The following is a 17,896-nucleotide window of genomic DNA, read 5'->3' on the forward strand; positions in this document are numbered from 1 at the left end:
CTCAACCCCACCCCCTCCATTTCTCTTCCAACCAGTCCCATCTACATATATTCTTACCCTTATCCAAAAACTGAAACCATGCTCTCCTTCAGCAGGCCAACTACCTGCAGAATGTCTACAGAAATCAGCTAAAGCTATTGCCTATCCCATTTCCATTCTGATCAATAGAACTATTAGTGAAGGTCACAACCCTAGCATCTGGAAAGTCTCCCATATTATCCCCCTTCATAAAGCTGGAAACTCCACTGAATTCTCCAACTACCGTCCCATAGCCCTACTTTCTCCTTTGGCAAAGATCATGGAGAAATGTATCCATAGCTAATTGCTAGACCACCTAATCCAAAATAACTTACTTTCCAACTGTCAACATGGTTTCAGACCTTCCCACAGCACTGCCACTGTCTTATTTTCCTTTACTGATTATATTAAACAAAAAACAAAACTACAATATGCTTTCCTCTACACTATTTATCGATCTGTCCAAAGCATTCAATATGATAAATCACTAAATAGTCATAAATATCCTCAAATCCCTGTCACTAGATGCACTCACTATAAAATGGTTCCAGTCCTACTTAGATAACAAACAACAGGCGGTGCTTTGGCACAACACTCTATCTACCCACCTGCCCGTTAACCTTGGTGTCCCTCAAGGGTTCATATTAGGGCCTCTCCTTTTCTCCATATTTATCAATGACCTTCATCTAGCAATCCCCCAAGCTACATGCATACAATACACAGCTGATTCCGCACTTATATGCTCAGCCACATCCACTTCTGAACTTCACTCCCTTACTCAAAAAGTATTTAACACAGTTGAACAATGGTTTACATAGTGTTGCCTTCTCTTGAACCCTAAAAAAACTAAAATCCTCCTTTTCAATCCTACTCATAAGTCCTCTCCAATAGATTTCTCAGTTACTTCTACTAATGGTACCATTATAACACCAGACCCAACTACCAAACTACTTGGCATCACCATTGACATCAACCTTAACTTTGACATCCATATCAACAATACTATAAAAACTGTCAACAAAAAACTTGGCTCTCTCTACAGGATTAAAGCCTTCCTTTCACCTACAGCCAGAACAACTATTGCTCGCACTCATCTAATCTCTACACTCTTCTATGCCTCATCCATTTTCACTAATTTATCTAAGAGTGACTTCAAAAAAACAGAAATCTCCTACAATAACATAGTCAGATTTGCTACAGATAACCCATTTAGAACCCACCATTGCTTTAATTTAAAGCAGCTAGGATGGCTTGAACTACAAAACCTGCTTAAATTCCGCCAACTAACCATTGCCCATAAGACTCTTTATCAACCTTCCAATACTCCTATGGCCAGCTAACCATTGCCCATAAGACTCTTTATCAACCTTCCAATACTCCTATTCTATCTACCCTCATCACCTCCTATAATAATCTGAAGTCCTTACATTCATCACATAAACATCTTGTAAACACCTCTAAATCTAACAACAGGGCTGGGGATTCTCTCTCCTCTAATACTGTTGGAAAATCCTTGAATCTCCTACCCAGTGACCTTTTCTCACTTTCCTCTATGTCACTCTTCAAAAACAGACTGAAACTTTTCCTCAGAGCACACGGTTATGCCCTTGTACTAAACCTGACTAGTCATCTATCTCTTCAAAATAGGCTCTGCCTACCCCATACTTTTCATTAACTGTTCTATCTTCCTTATTAACTACAATTACCATTTCCCTCTATATTACATTATTTCCATCCTCTGGGGATACTTATTATTGGGAGAAATCTTTATTAATATAATTATACAATAAGCTGCCTCTTTTTTATTATGCATTGTACCTGTATGTTGTATTGTACCTCCATTTTGCACTGTTATGATTTCTGCCCTTTCTGAAAATTCTGTGTTAACCTGTAATGTGCATTCTATATATGACTGATGTTGTTATATGTTATTTGCTGTGTTTTGTATTTTTTTTCTTGGAGCTTATCTCCCCGGGCCTCTACTGAAAATGGACATATATCCAGTTAGACTAGCCTGGTCAACAAATGTAAAATAAATAAAATAATATTCTTAGTCACTTACAAATTTAATCAAATGACAGATTTTACAGTGCAAAGGATATTCTGAAGAACAGGAAGTATGAGACTGTTACGTCTGACAGTATTGACTGAGTGTAATCATCCAAGAGTTACAAGGGACAGGCAGATGTAAGAGGCAAAATCAGGAGGAACTGATGACAGCTATGGAGATGTGTTCCTGTGTGTGCATGTGTGTTGGTGGTGGGGACTACCATACCTGTCAATGACCATAATCAACAAAAGCCGGGAGGAACATTAGATGACATCAGGAAAACCCTTTTAAAATGAACCAAAATCACTTAAAAAGAGCAAGAGGTCTTGCATCACAATGCTCTTTCTGAACATTACGAATAACGGAACTCTAATGTCCGGCATTACTGACTGACTGTAATCATTTGTGATCTACAAGGGTTCCTATCACGTCATCGAACTAATGTCTGACATTACTGACTGACTGTAATCATTTGTGATCTACAAGGGTTCCTATCACGTCATTGAACTAATGTCTGACATTACTGACTGACTGTAATCATTTGTGATCTACAAGGGTTCCTATCATGTCATTGAACTAATGTCCGGCATTACTGACTGACTGTATTTGTGATCTACAAGGGTTCCTATCACGTCATTGAACTAATGTCTGACATTACTGACTGACTGTAATCATTTGTGATCTACAAGGGTTCCTATCATGTCATTGAACTAATGTCCGGCATTACTGACTGACTGTATTTGTGATCTACAAGGGTTCCTATCACGTCATTGAACTAATGTCTGACATTACTGACTGACTGTAATCATTTGTGATCTACAAGGGTTCCTATCATGTCATTGAACTAATGTCCGGCATTACTGACTGACTGTAATCATTTGTGATCTACAAGGGTTCCTATCACGTCATCGAACTAATGTCTGACATTACTGACTGACTGTAATCATTTGTGATCTACAAGGGTTCCTATCACGTCATTGAACTAATGTCCGGCATTACTGACTGACTGTAATCATTTGTGATCTACAAGGGTTCCTATCACGTCATTGAACTAATGTCTGACATTACTGACTGACTGTAATCATTTGTGATCTACAAGGGTTCCTATCACGTCATTGAACTAATGTCCGGCATTACTGACTGACTGTAATCATTTGTGATCTACAAGGGTTCCTATCACGTCATCAAACTAATGTCTGACATTACTGACTGACTGTAATCATTTGTGATCTACAAGGGTTCCTATCACGTCATTGAACTAATGTCTGACATTACTGACTGACTGTAATCATTTGTGATCTACAAGGGTTCCTATCATGTCATTGAACTAATGTCTGACATTACCGACTGACTGTAATCATTTGTGATCTACAAGGGTTCCTATCACGTCATTGAACTAATGTCTGACATTACTGACTGACTGTAATCATTTGTGATCTACAAGGGTTCCTATCATGTCATTGAACTAATGTCCGGCATTACCGACTGACTGTAATCATTTGTGATCTACAAGGGTTCCTATCATGTCATTGAACTAATGTCTGACATTACTGACTGACTGTAATCATTTGTGATCTACAAGGGTTCCTATCACATCACTGAACTAATGTCTGACATTACTGACTGACTGTAATCATTTGTGATCTACAAGGGTTCCTATCACGTCATTGAACTAATGTCCGGCATTACTGACTGACTGTAATCATTTGTGATCTACAAGGGTTCCTATCACGTCATTGAACTTTTACAAGTTCAAACCACATATGGTCGAGACCATATGTTCAAATTTGTAAAAGTTTGAGCATGTGAATGGAAATCTCCATAGGCGGAGGTTTCCATTCACTTCAATGTGGTGCGATCTCGGAGTTGATATATTTAAGTAGCAGGGGGTGTGGGGGCTTACAACAGTTTATTTTGTTATCTGTTGTGTTTTTTTTTTTTTAGGTAGTCGAAGTTATGTAGCTTCGAACGTTATGGTTCGACCATTAGGTGTTCGAAGTTACATAACTTTGATTATGTGATATAGACCCAATATACAAGGGACAGGAACAGAATAAAAGGCAACATCAGAAATGTTCTGTAAACTCAGGGGCAGATGAGAGGTATGGGGGGTGTGTGAGCACGAGTGTGTGTGACAGAATAAAAGGCAACATTGGAAATGTTTTTGTCTTTCTCAGATTTTTCAGGCAAAAAATAATTGCTGCCTTACTTAAGAGTACAGATTCCATGTAATTTCTTTGAAGTGTGTATGGACTGATCACTTTTAGGCAAATAGCTGATGTAGGGCTATAGAAAGGACAGAAACATGAATTACTAGAAAACAGTGCTGTTTTGTTAATGCAGTTCTGGTTCTTAGTAAACCATTTCCCTTTCTTATTTGATATCTAAATGAGAAATTTGCCATGCATTACCTACTGTTGACTGAGGTCCATGGCATCTAGAGAATACGGGGTGAAATGTGCACTTAGCTTTGCCAGACTGTGCCTGCACAATAGTCTTTATGGCATACTCACAGGAGAGGGCATATACATCCCTTGGAATTCTCATAACACATAAGCATTATGGTACACTCACAGGAGAAGGCATATCCATCCCTTGTAATTATCATCACATGTCAGCATTATGGTACACTCACAGGAAAAGGAATATCCATCCCTTCTAATTGTCATCACATGTCAGTGTTATGGTACACTCACAGAAGAAGTCATAGCCATCCGCTGTAGTTATCATCACATGTCAGTGATATAGTACACTCACAGAAGAAGGCATATCCATCCATTGTAATTGTCATCGCATGTCAGTGTTATGGTGCATTCACAGGAAAAGGCATATCCATCCCTTGTAATTATCATCACATGTCAGTGTTATGGTACACTCACAGAAGAAGGCATATCCATCCTTTGTAATTATCATAACATGTCAGTGTTATGGTACACTCACAGGAAAAGGCATATCCAACCCTTGTAATTGTCATCACGTCAGTGTTATGGTACACTCACAGGAAAAGGCATATCCATCCCTTGTAATTATCAACACTTCAGTGTTATGGTACACTCACAGGAAAAGACACATCCATCCCTTATAATTGTCATTACACTGCTGGTGAAAAGGTTAGGAGCCAGAAAAGGAAAATTCCTTCTGGATCTCTGGATGATGACTGCACTGATTTGATTCTCCCCCTGGTGATGGGGAATGAATGGGCATGGTTGCAATGGGGGTTAGATGGTTAGCAGTCATAGATGAATGGGGAAAGAAAAAGAATTTAAAAAAATGGCAGTGCAACACATAACATGAACTGAAGAAATGTGAATATTGCACATTCAAGAGTAAAATACCAGAATGTGGAAACATGTTAAAGCTGAGTAAGCCCAGCTAGATGCCTGCTTATAACTTGTGTATGGCTCAGTGTTTTTGCTCATATTTTTAGCATACTATTTTGTGGCCCCATCTCAAGAACAAAAGCTAGACTTTTCCCTCTTACTTAAATTACGTTTGCACTACACATTTGAAATTGCTTTTTAGACTGTGAAAGTGTAGAACAGATTTATACAAATGGCAACTCTAACATCCATTTGGTAGTCTGCCCACATTGCTCTTTTAATATAAGACCAAAATACTGGAAATCATAAAAGCTCTGACACTATGTTCAACAAAATTAATGCAAGTTCATACATTTAGTGGGTTTAATATTATTGCCACAGATTTCCACTATCTGTTTCATAAGCAAAAGTATTTAAAATGTTTATGACCTCTTGTACCACTTCCAATAGTGATGCCATGCAGCAAGTGCAAGATTTGTTTTAGGGATGTAAAATAAACAAACAAATAAATATGGTCATTGGACACCCAATTGAATGAATACAATGCTGACATCTGTTTGGTTGACACCATTTGGTCGACGCAGACAGATGGCCAACAGGTGTGCATGATTGTCAGTCTCTGGGTAGGAGAGTAGTCCCTTTCCCCAGCCATTGTGTGATGTAAGAGTTTGTATATAGAATTAGCAGGAGATGTGGAGGTGCAGGGGATTTTCCCCCTGCAAAAACACCTGCTGATGGTTGAGTCCACTCTGGGGTAATCCTGGTAGTATAAACAGAATGTGGTGATGTTTTGATGTTATTCTCCTGGGTGTAGGCATTCTGTCTATTTGATTGGGTGTCTGACACCTATATATGTGTGTGCGTATATATATATATATATATATATATATATATATATATATATATGGGTCTATATGACTTGGTCGACAGTTCATATGATCGACTGTTTATTTGTTCGACAGTTCATTTGATCGACAAGCATCTGCCCCCTTCCCCAATGTTGTGTGACCCTGGAGTTGATATATATATAGTTAGGGGGGTGTGGGGGGCGAAGCCCCCCACCCAAAATGCTTGTCAATCAAATGAACTGTCGACCAAATAAACAGTCGATCATATGAACTGTCGACCAAGTCATATAGACCCATATATATATATATATATATATATATATATATATATATATATATATATATATTAATTTAAGTGTGTACATTTCTGTTTGCTTTGCTGCCTGCATGCTGTCTTGCCTGAGAGACTGTGGTACAATGGAGTCTGGGAATTTGTCCTTTCCCCACTGCTGTGTGATTTTAGGGTTGATTTATATAGTTAGCAACTGCTGTAGGGGATGTGGGGTTGGGCGCTTGCCACCCTGCATAAAATAGTGCTTTTTTCAGTATTATTTTATTTAGTATATATGTATACATAGAGAGAGAGAGCGAAAGAGAAAGAAAGAGAGAGAGAGAGAGCTGTAGATTGAAAGACAGATACAGTGCCCTGATAAGAAAGATGATAGCAATAACAATCATGTGGAGATCTGATGATACATTTTGGTTATATTTTGTTATATTTGCTAATGTCAGTGTACTGACTGTGGATCCACAAAATGTCAAAAAATAAAACCATTGACATTTGCCTCAGTACAGACCATGTGAGTGGTCTTAACTTCTTCACAGTCTCCACTTACAGATCATTGGCAATGAGATTGGACAAGAAGAAAAATAAGTAAATAAAATTGTATTCATTGCTGTCTTGTTTAATGTTCCACGGATGTCCTTTATTCCCATCAATTTCTAGTTAAATGTATAAAATGTAGTATGCCACTACCTTGGGGCATGGAGAGAGAGTCCTGACTGTAGTACTTATGACAAAGTTTGACTAGTTCCTTGAGGACTATAGGAGTTGTTTAGATGGAATGGGAGTGAGCTGCTGGTATAGAACCCCTGACCCTGGTAGTGTGGGAAGTGATACTGACATAGTTCTATTGCAGAACAAAACATCTGCGGAAATTTCCTGGATGAGCATTTCCTATACATATAATCCCAGGATTATGTTCCCATCCAATAAATGCCTGTACTACAGCTGAACACTACAACTGTGCAGAGGTATACACCTCAGAGTGGACATTTTGTCATGTTTTCTGACCATCGGGGGGGGGGGGGGTAGGCTTAGCATACAAAATGCTTAAATGTTGTAAAGCAAAACACTGCACCAAGACAGCCTGATCTTCCTTGCCTGCTCCATGGTAGTACATTCAGATTCCACACAGTGGAAAATTGTAAGGTAAAGAGCATAACCGCTGAACCACTGTACACAGTAGAAGGGAAATAGATTCCACAGGGAAGGATCATGAAAGGAAGAATAATATGAACCTAAATGTTCCAGTCCATACCTCTGGGAATCGTGTAGCACCTAATGGAGAAGCTGAGCTGGCTGGTAATGTTTCTAAGAGTCTTTTTAGGTAGGCAGGATGCAACTTGTGCAAGGATTGGGAAGTAAGAACCAGTACTTTAAACTGGGACCCAAGTGTCACTGTAACTAGTGCAGGTGACACAAAAGTGGTAGAAGTGTAAGTAAGCATTCATTCAGTTCTGTTCTGCACTGTCTGCAACTGGCCCTGGTCACAGTCCATGAACTCCCTTTAAGGTATATTACATTACTCCAAACACAATGATAACAATGCATTCACAATAAAAGTAGATCCTCTGGTAGAATAATGTGCTTGATTGAGGCAATAGTTTATAAAAAGGTTTAACAGCAGCCAGACCTGGTTTTAGAGTGTTTGCTGCTCATCCAAAATGCAGCCCAAATTTCATACCTGTGACATGGACTGCAACATATTTCCTCTGTATATAAACACAGGATAAGAGCATAATGTGGTAGAGAGGCTCATTATTGCATGAAGAGCATAAAGTGGTAGACAGTCTCAGTATTGCATGAATTGTCATGACCATAGTATTACATGGGCTAAGCAGAAGGCGACCCCTTCTCATGTAGTCTAAAAAGCATCCAAATGTCTTTCAAGTATCAACAAGGAGAGCTTAAATTGCTGAGGACAATATCTATCGCTAAGTGTCATCAGTATGAGTGATATCTTAAATCCCTCATGTGAATGACTTCTCCAAACAGAGACACATATACCAAGAATAACACTGGGCTAGAAACAGAACCTGCAGGAAACTTGATGATCAAAGGAAACATTAATATCTGGAACCATTTTTTTTCAGTGTGGCCCAGAAGGTCTGAGGTAGACCACCCACATACTGTAGAAGAAAGTTGGCAGTAGGTCTGCAAATTTTACATCAAGATTTCTTGACCATCATGTCAATTATAACTGGGGGGGGGGGTCAAGGAAAAAATACTGAATAAAGATATTAATCTCTGACCAAAATAAGAACATTGGCTTCTGTAAGGAGTGCAGTCTCAACGCAATGTTTCATCCTAAGTATGACTACTGAAAAGGCTCTAAGTAATCATGAGTAGTCAAATAGTTATTTCATTTCTACCTTACCCATTATATACAATAACTTTCTGTCTTTTTTCAAATTTAAGAATGGTTTCTTAATGGCGGGGTCATTAAAGTTTTCTTTGAAACATAGGGAAACCCCATATTGTCAAAGAAGATCAAATTATCATGAAAAATGACTGAAAAGAAGAAACAGCACCACTACTGAACTTCCCCTGCCTAGGATAATGAATAATGGAGAAACTTGGTGTTACACTAGTATCCAGATGGGGGTGAAGTTCATAATCCAACTAGTTTTCCATTATAAAAGGGGATAAACCCCTATGTCACCCCACTAGATTACCAAGTGGCTCAGAGATAGGATGCAGATAATCAAAGTAGGACACATTACCTTCACAAATAGACCATTTACCAGTGGAATCCCCCAGAGTTCTGTGTTGGGACCTCTCCTGTTTGACATCCACTTTTCTGAAGTAAAAGCCAATACCAAAGGGCTCTGGCTGACTAAGTTTGCAGATGACTGCAAGCTAGGAGCAGTCTTTGAATCCCAAATGAGTTTGCCATCCTGCAGGAAGGTTTGTCTCAAATAAAGAACTGGTGTCAAAATCATGGCCTAAAAGTAAATGGCAAAGAATGCACTACTGTATCCTTTGGGAAGTCATCTACCCCAGGGAACTACCACAATGAAATTATGCCCCTAGTAGTTGACCCAGTTCAGGATTTGGGAACTTATTTGTATAGTGATCTAACTTTTGGCCAACATGTGTCTATTGCTGTAAGAAAGTCCGTCTATATTGCATAGTTTATAAACAAAGGGATTATGTCTAGATCTAGGGATGTCATTGTCCCCCTTACTCAGTCCTCATTAGGCCAATCATTGAATATAATGCTCCCTTTGGCATTTATCTGTCCAGACACATAAAACAACTGTAACACCCACAGAGATAACTTACTGAAAGGATACAATGCTTAAACAACATATCCTAAATGGACAGACTGAAAGCCCTATCATTACACTCAGTATCCTGCAGACTGCTAAAGGTGACCTGTGTCTGCTATGCAAGGTTTCTGCTGACCCATATTGATAGGTTTTCTGCAAATCAGCAAGTCAAATAGCATTGGAAATAGTCTAAGGATCTACACCTCTTCTGCAACATCAACAGAACAGTCTGGAGGGATGTGTATATTTCACAGAGGATACCATTGCTGTGGAACAGACTCCCCATCCACATAAAACAAACTTCATCCCTGTCCATTTTCAAAAGCAACTTAGATCTATGGATAGAAAACAGAGAATGTACCTCCGGGACTGCCCCTTGTACTACTAATGGACAGGGACTATTCCTAAATGCTTTATCCAATGTATGGGTCCCTTTAAATTATCTATGGTAGGATCCCAGTTATTGTCACTAGGGATCAAATATAATTTTCAACCATGGGATGGGTAAGGTCAATCTCTAACTATATGGGATAGGTTATTTTGAGCACAAAATGGGAAACTGGCTAGACTTAAAATGGATGCAAAGGCAGCTAACCTAGTACTAACGCAGAGGCAGCTAACCTAGTACTAACCTATGAATGTACGATTCTATAATTGTCACCGTTATACAGCAGGTCAGAAATTGTGCCTTGCATGTTGCAGATGGACCTAGCATTAGTATAGAGGACCCTCTATAGAACCATTGGGCAGTGAATGCTAGCAAGATATGTGCAGTTATATGCAGGCTTCTTGAATATTCCAGAAAGCCAGGAAATCCTATAGCCATGAGGTTTTTACCCCAAGATGGTGCTATATAACTGTCAAATATCCATTGAATCCACTCAAAGGACCATCCAACATACCTTTCCAGCTGGACCTATTTTGATGGCTGAATGGGACACGGTTTCAAACATTTATAATAAATTCAGGATCGAAGTCCAGAAGGTATGAGTGAGTGACTGCTCAGTAAGACATCTGTATCACATCTGTATCACAATGGATGTCATTACTATTATGAAAACCCATACTAAATAGACAATTGTATAATCAATGTTTTTATTTTACATTAGTAAAATATTAAAGCGTTAAGATCATATAACATTTTAACAGAAAATGTTTGTAAAATAATGCATGTCACATAGAGTGATGTTTAACTTAATTAACCATTTTAAGCAAGCAAAAACCTGTTTCTAATGAGCATGAGTAAGAAATAATGCAGTTTTACATTCCTGAAATGACACAAAGGGATGGAAGAAAACACATGAGCACTTATATGAATGTTGGCCTAATATTATTAATTAGGGATGCAGCAGAGAATGAACATACAAATAAAAAGTCTGTGGCTCAAACTTATCCTTGTTCCTCTTATGTTATAACAAATAAAGAAATAAGGCTTCAGGTAGTAACACAATTCATGAAACATCCTCCAATAACCATATCAAAGTGCTACATCCAGGATTCACAGAGCCAAGTTGACAGTTAGACCACATGTTATCTTGTTGGTTTTGTTAATGGAGCAGGCCAGCTATATGATAATTTAGATAAAGATAATAATAAGACTAATAATTAATAATAATAATCTCGTGGGGATTCATTAACCATCATGAAGGGTTCACTCAAAGCATACATGATTACAGTGCGGTAGTTAGCAAGACAGTGAATACATTAGGGGCCCTTTGCATACAATGTATTTATTGAATATGACATGTATATACAGGGAATGTATGTCTGATAACTGACTGTAGTGCTGTATCCTCTGTTTTATCATGTATAAACAAGGTATGAGCTGTACAATAGATGTGTCATGCACAGCCAAAAGGGATATGTTTTAACATTTGTTGTCATTGGACAACCACAGATAGGGTGTGTGTCACACTGACATGTTTTAGACAAGTGTGTGTTTTGTATATACGTACATAATAGCAATAAAAATACACAAGTGACAAATGACAGCACAGATATAATGACACTGCAGTAGTTTAAGGTCTCCATTTGTAAATGGAGAGCATCATAATACAGGATTATACTGGGCATGATCACACTACATAAAACAGTGAACACTGCCATAACAGCATGTAAACAATGCAAAAACACAAGAAAGTGTCTCGACACAGACACAATCACACTTTATGATGATCTGGCATCATGCCATTCAAGAAAACAAGTTATGTAAGTCCTCATATCCAATAAAGCTGCACAGTGTGAAAGAATACAATTACACTAATGCATAAAGACTGAGGAAGGAATGCAATACAGTGCATTCTTATTTGGAAATTAAGTAATGCCTGTGAACCATCAATGACATATTCAACATTTGCATCTTACTAGACTCAAGCACATGCCGGGAAAGATATCAGAAACATGTGTTATCAACCTGTGACACCACAGAAATAGACATAGTGTTATGTGTCATAACAGACACACTTGAAGGGCTTACAGCACCTCCCTATTATAATGTTATAGATCTCCCACATGGGAGGGTGATGCCTTAAAAATATTGCCCTCTGAATGTGCAATAGGTACTTCCTTTGCCTAAACTACTCCTGTCTGGCACAGTTATGTGACAGACAGATGTTACCAGATTCAACCCCCTGCCTATCATACTACACACTCTACGTAACTGTGTATTGACTACATCTGTCACATGACATAGTAATGGCTCTTGTAATGTGTGAAGTATAAAAGTATATTTGAGGATAATGTGTACAATATGATTTTGTCAGAATGATGACAAGGAGGTAACTATGTTAATGTTCGTACATCTATGAGCATTGCAATATGAAATGTTTCTTGGCCAAGGAAGCTGTTCTTGTTGTTTTGTCCAGCAATATTGTCCCAGATTTGAAACACATTGCATCTGTGTAGATATGTTATATGAGTCATTACCAAATGCAGGTGACACAGGAGCACTCACACCATGGCATTTGCAGAGCAACTGTTACACTGGCAGGATATTACAAAATAAAAAATATCAAAAAATAAATAAAGGACATCTTCAATACCTCAAAATAGCTGAAAAGACATTTTAATAATACATAAAATAGCAAAGCTTTTGAGTACAGCTCTTTGTCAATGCTCAGATAAAAAGAAATTTAACAGGATGGTATAAACAGAAAAGATTCGTGTTAATATTCCTTTGTATATCAGAAAGGTATTCGGAAATACTCTTTTAACATCCTATTGGTCTTACCAATGTAGACACAAGTGCATAGTTCACAAGTTGCTAAACAGACCAAATTGGACACTCTACATGTCAAAAAACATTCAAAGATAATTATTTTTCCAGTGACAGTATGTTAACAATTTTTTCTCACTTTATATAAGCACAGAATTGACAGTCATAACAAGGAACTGTACCTGTGGTTATAATAGAACTGGGTGATAGGTGCTCAGATTTAATAACATAAATACTGTCTCAAGTTCTTTTCTTTCTTATATACAAGGCTAGGCTGTCCTCCATTAATATATTTTATTATAACCGATATGCATAGACTAGACTAATTCTTCTTTATTATATTTTACATTTTTTTGCACTGTCTATTATACCTAATGGAATATCTAATAACTTGAGTGATTGGATAAACAACATGATTGTAAACTTCTTGTTCAAGAAAATATGATTTATCCAAAGTAGTTCATTTACCTAAAACTCTATATTTTTATTAGCAATCAATAATTCAGAGTTATAGCCTCTATTTACAGATTCAAAATACATCTCGTCGAGATGAGTTTCACAATCACAATCCTTTGTATTAAGTCTGCTGTCCTTAAGAAATTGACTATGCACAATATCTAGGATGCACAGTTTGAATGCGGATATCTAGATATCTGTACTTCTTCCTAAATATCTTTCTACCCATCTTTCCATCTTCTAAATAGATACTTATGTCCAAAAAACTATCTGTAGATGATGAAATAATTTTAAACCTTAGAAATTCTGTGCTGGAATATAAAAATAAAACAAATTCATTCAAACTCTTAACATCACCTGCCCAAATAATAAACACATCATCAACAAAACATATACAGTATAAAACTTAATATATTCAAAATAAATAGTATTGTTATTAAAAATGTATTCATCATCTGATATAGATAAAGAAATAGTCGCATGTGTTAGCGACTGGAGTACCGATCACAACACCTTTAACTTGATAATTTTATCATTAAACAAAATATATTACTGCATAAAATCATATCTAGCAAAACACATAAAGCCTATATTTCATTAGCTGTTTTGTCAGTGAATTAACATAAGTGCTGTCAACAGCTTGCAAACCATACTCATTAGGAATAACAGTTAATAAGGAATTAACATCAAGGACTACCAAGAATGTATTGCATGGTTGCATAGTCTGCTGCCATTGATGTAAATAAAAAGTAAAATCTTGTGTATCCTTAACAAAACTCTTAACAAAGGGTAGCAGATGTAAAATACTTTCTAAGTAAACTGAAATATGTTGTATAATTCAAACAGACCCAGATACTGTGGGATTCATGGGAGGGTGACAGATATTTTTATGAATTTTAGGTAGTCAATAGATGATTGGTATAATGGGATTAGCAAGATCTATACATGTATAACTCTTTAATGAAATATAATTTTTAACTTGTAAATCATATAAATTAGACTTAAGTCTGTATATCATTTGCTGAACATGCACTTTATCTATGATGGTAAAAGTAGTAGCATCTGATAATAATTGTATCACATTCACATTATAGTTATCCCTATTCATAATTACAATTGCATCTCTGTTATCTGCTTATTTAATAATTATATTATTATCTTTTAAAACTTTTAAAGGCAACTTTTCATCTTTAAACAATTCATAAAGTTGTCATTCACACATATTTTGAAAATCCAATACTAATGGTTGACTAGTGGGAATAAAACTACTCTTTCATTTGCATTTATTAAAATAATAGGGGGGCATGTCACGATAAACCATTTTCAAGTTCAAATGCCTTACAAATAATCATACCTCAGTAAGAGGTTCACCAATGCCACCAGAAATAGATGGTATAAAACTGAAACCCATTTTAAGTACATTAAGCATTGTAACAGTCAACTCAATACTTGAAAGGTCTAACACACCATCCACAATGTCTGCATGTTGCTCCTGGTGATGTTTGTGCTATCCATTCAGCTCCTTGTCCTTGGACCCTGATAATATTTCTGGTTCCTTCTCCTGCTCTTGCTTCTGCCATATCTCATCGCCGACTGACTGATATGATCTGGGTATTACAAAATGACTTGATATTTCTTTCTCCAAAGTAAAAATTGAAAATAATAACTTCATGCAGTGTTGTTTATGTAATATCAGTATATTCTTAGAACTATGCCCATGGCTGGAATTGAACAACAGTCTATGTAAGTCCACCAACTACAAACATGTATATGAATCACATGCACCACATTGGAAGTCTTAATAAAGATGTGTGACTCCATCTGTGTGAAGTCATTGCATTATATGATCGTATTGCAATATGTATGAGATAAAAGGCCTGGGGGGTGGTATAAAAGGGCTGGGAGAGGTTTTTCCCAATGTAATTGTAAACAATATAACAGCTGTGGATGCCATTCATGCACAGCAGCATTAGGAACTGCAATGCTTGCAGTCAGCCAATGTGGGTTTTGAACAGCTGACTATGTGATGACAGAAACTGCATCATGATATTGAGAAGAATTAATGTACCACAGTGCCACTGGTGCTACAATCTGATATCACATTATTGCTGCAAGCAATCTGTATGTTTGTAATTTCTTTAAAACACTGTTGCCATATGTGTGTTTCTCACACAACATTGCTGCAGCTTGGTATACCCAGGCACATGTGATGCATAATTACTGTCTTCACTGTGACAGAGAGTGACAGTCATGCACAATGTGTGGGTAATCACTGATTTAAACACGTCTTACTAAGGCAACAGCATACAGAACATAGTCTTATATCCTCAAGTCACAAGAAAAGCCTTATTAGTACACGTGGGAAAGGTAAATGTCATTCCATGGCATAATTATTACCCAGTAAAGCATTTCTGTGTGAAAAATGAAGAGAAAGCATCATAATAGGAATCCCCATCCATACATGTACACAGCTGGGGTGATAACACTGTAACCTACGTGCATATTCACTGACATGCTGACACAAGTGAGTCTATGGATTAATGGCTGGATATGAACTGACTACCTAAGATCACATGGTACAGAACACTGCCTGAATCTCACATGCCACATGAGATGCTTTTTCTACATTTGTGACAATGCACATTTGAATGAATGATAGCACCATTCTTTCATACACTGATATTCTTTTAAAAATGTATGAGGGTGGTTGAAGCCCACACATACCCTTTATACGGTCCACCTACATTGTTATTTTTAGTTCAGCTGTTAAACATTTCGTAGCCTTTCAAATAATACTAGTGAGACTACAAAGCCTGTAATGCCCAGGGTCAGAAGAACAGCTACCATAAAGGTACCACAAAAGCCGCTCTCCACACCTTGGGGATGCAAACAGTAGAGAGAATGAGGGTGAAAAATTAATGGAGTGGTCTTGATAGGTTAAGCACAGTGCCTCTCAGCAGACATCCAGGGCTACTATCAGGAACCACATAACTGATATTTTACTTTTGGAAAGTGTCAACAGAATGTATTCAAGAGTGATTTCAGGGGGGGAGGTGTGAGGGGAAGTGGGAGTGCAGAGGAAAGGGATGGATAGAGAAACGTTAGAAGGGATTTTGGTAGTAACAGCATTAGTAATATCTTTGGGGTTAATGTATCATTACAAGCATATTTCATACACAAATGTTGGTTATCTCTAAATTTCCTATGATACCTGAAGAAGTCCTTATGGTTTTCTTTTAAAATGGTTGTGACACTAAGTTTGCATTTGGTCTTGCATTTCCTAATGTTAAACCTGAGTGACTTACCAGTTTTAAATCCCTTCTGTACTGATGAAGTAAAGAAGAAATAATAAACTGCCAAAAACACTGGTTTTAAATCCTTTTTATAGTGATGTACTAGAGAAAATGGTATGGATGTTCAGGAGTTGTTTTTTTTTATACTGTTTGTTGAAATTATCGTTCTATTATATAGAGTTATTATCTCCCACTATGCTTGAGTAAGATGGTGTCAGATGTCTCAATTCACCTATCTAAGAGGGAGTATAAATTTTAAACGAGTAGAAGAGCACTTCAGGTACAATGTTTGCAGGGGGGCTGTATCATTTGTGATTATGAGTAAGATTGGTAAATAGTAAATAATTGTTTTTGGAATAATTCCTGAAAGTAGTGGAGTTATTAAGGACTGTGAAGTAGATTTTCTGGAAGAAGGTCAGAGTAAGATGATCCGATTTGACTAGCTTTTGACTAGAGAGGGGATGGCAAGCAGGTGGTGCAATTGGGGGATACAGAGTGAGGAAAGGATCTAGAAAAGAGACATCTCTGATGTGCAGGGGACAAAATAGTCAATGTACTGGTATTTATATAGTCCAATTTGTTGTTGACAGTATGTGTTTGTCTAGGTAGTTGAAGGCACTCATAAGAAAGTTATTTGGTTTGTTGATTAACTTTTCTAACTAGTTATGGTATTCTGCTTGCCCCAAAGGGGCCACAGATTGGATTCTATAACTGGCAGGTATGTAATAATTACTTTTATTGAGTATTAATAGGAGTTCATCTAGTTCCAGATTCATATCATGTAAAATGAGGTTAGAGACAATGACGTTGCAAATACTTTGGACACTTCCTTTCAGTTGCCAATGGATATGAATGCATGATAGACACTATACACTACAATTGAGGGAGTGCTATCACTACTCTAGGACCAAGTGTCTCTGATTACACAAATCCTTAAGTCTTTGTAGGTAAAGGAGGAATTCAACAGTGCTACATTGATATTATCTGGACTGGAATTTGCTGTCAGAATATCTATTGGGTATACTCTGCCTAAAAAAGGCACTGTGGAGGGTAACACAATTTTAGCCAGTATGTGAAAACAGAGGGGTGAATGGTGCAGGCCATTCCTGACAAACTGGGGGGGGGGGTCATACTATACAGAC

The sequence above is a fragment of the Protopterus annectens genome, chromosome 3.part0 (assembly GCF_019279795.1).
Source record: "Protopterus annectens isolate FY-2018-M chromosome 3.part0, PAN1.0, whole genome shotgun sequence".
Lineage (NCBI taxonomy): Eukaryota > Metazoa > Chordata > Ceratodontiformes > Protopteridae > Protopterus > Protopterus annectens.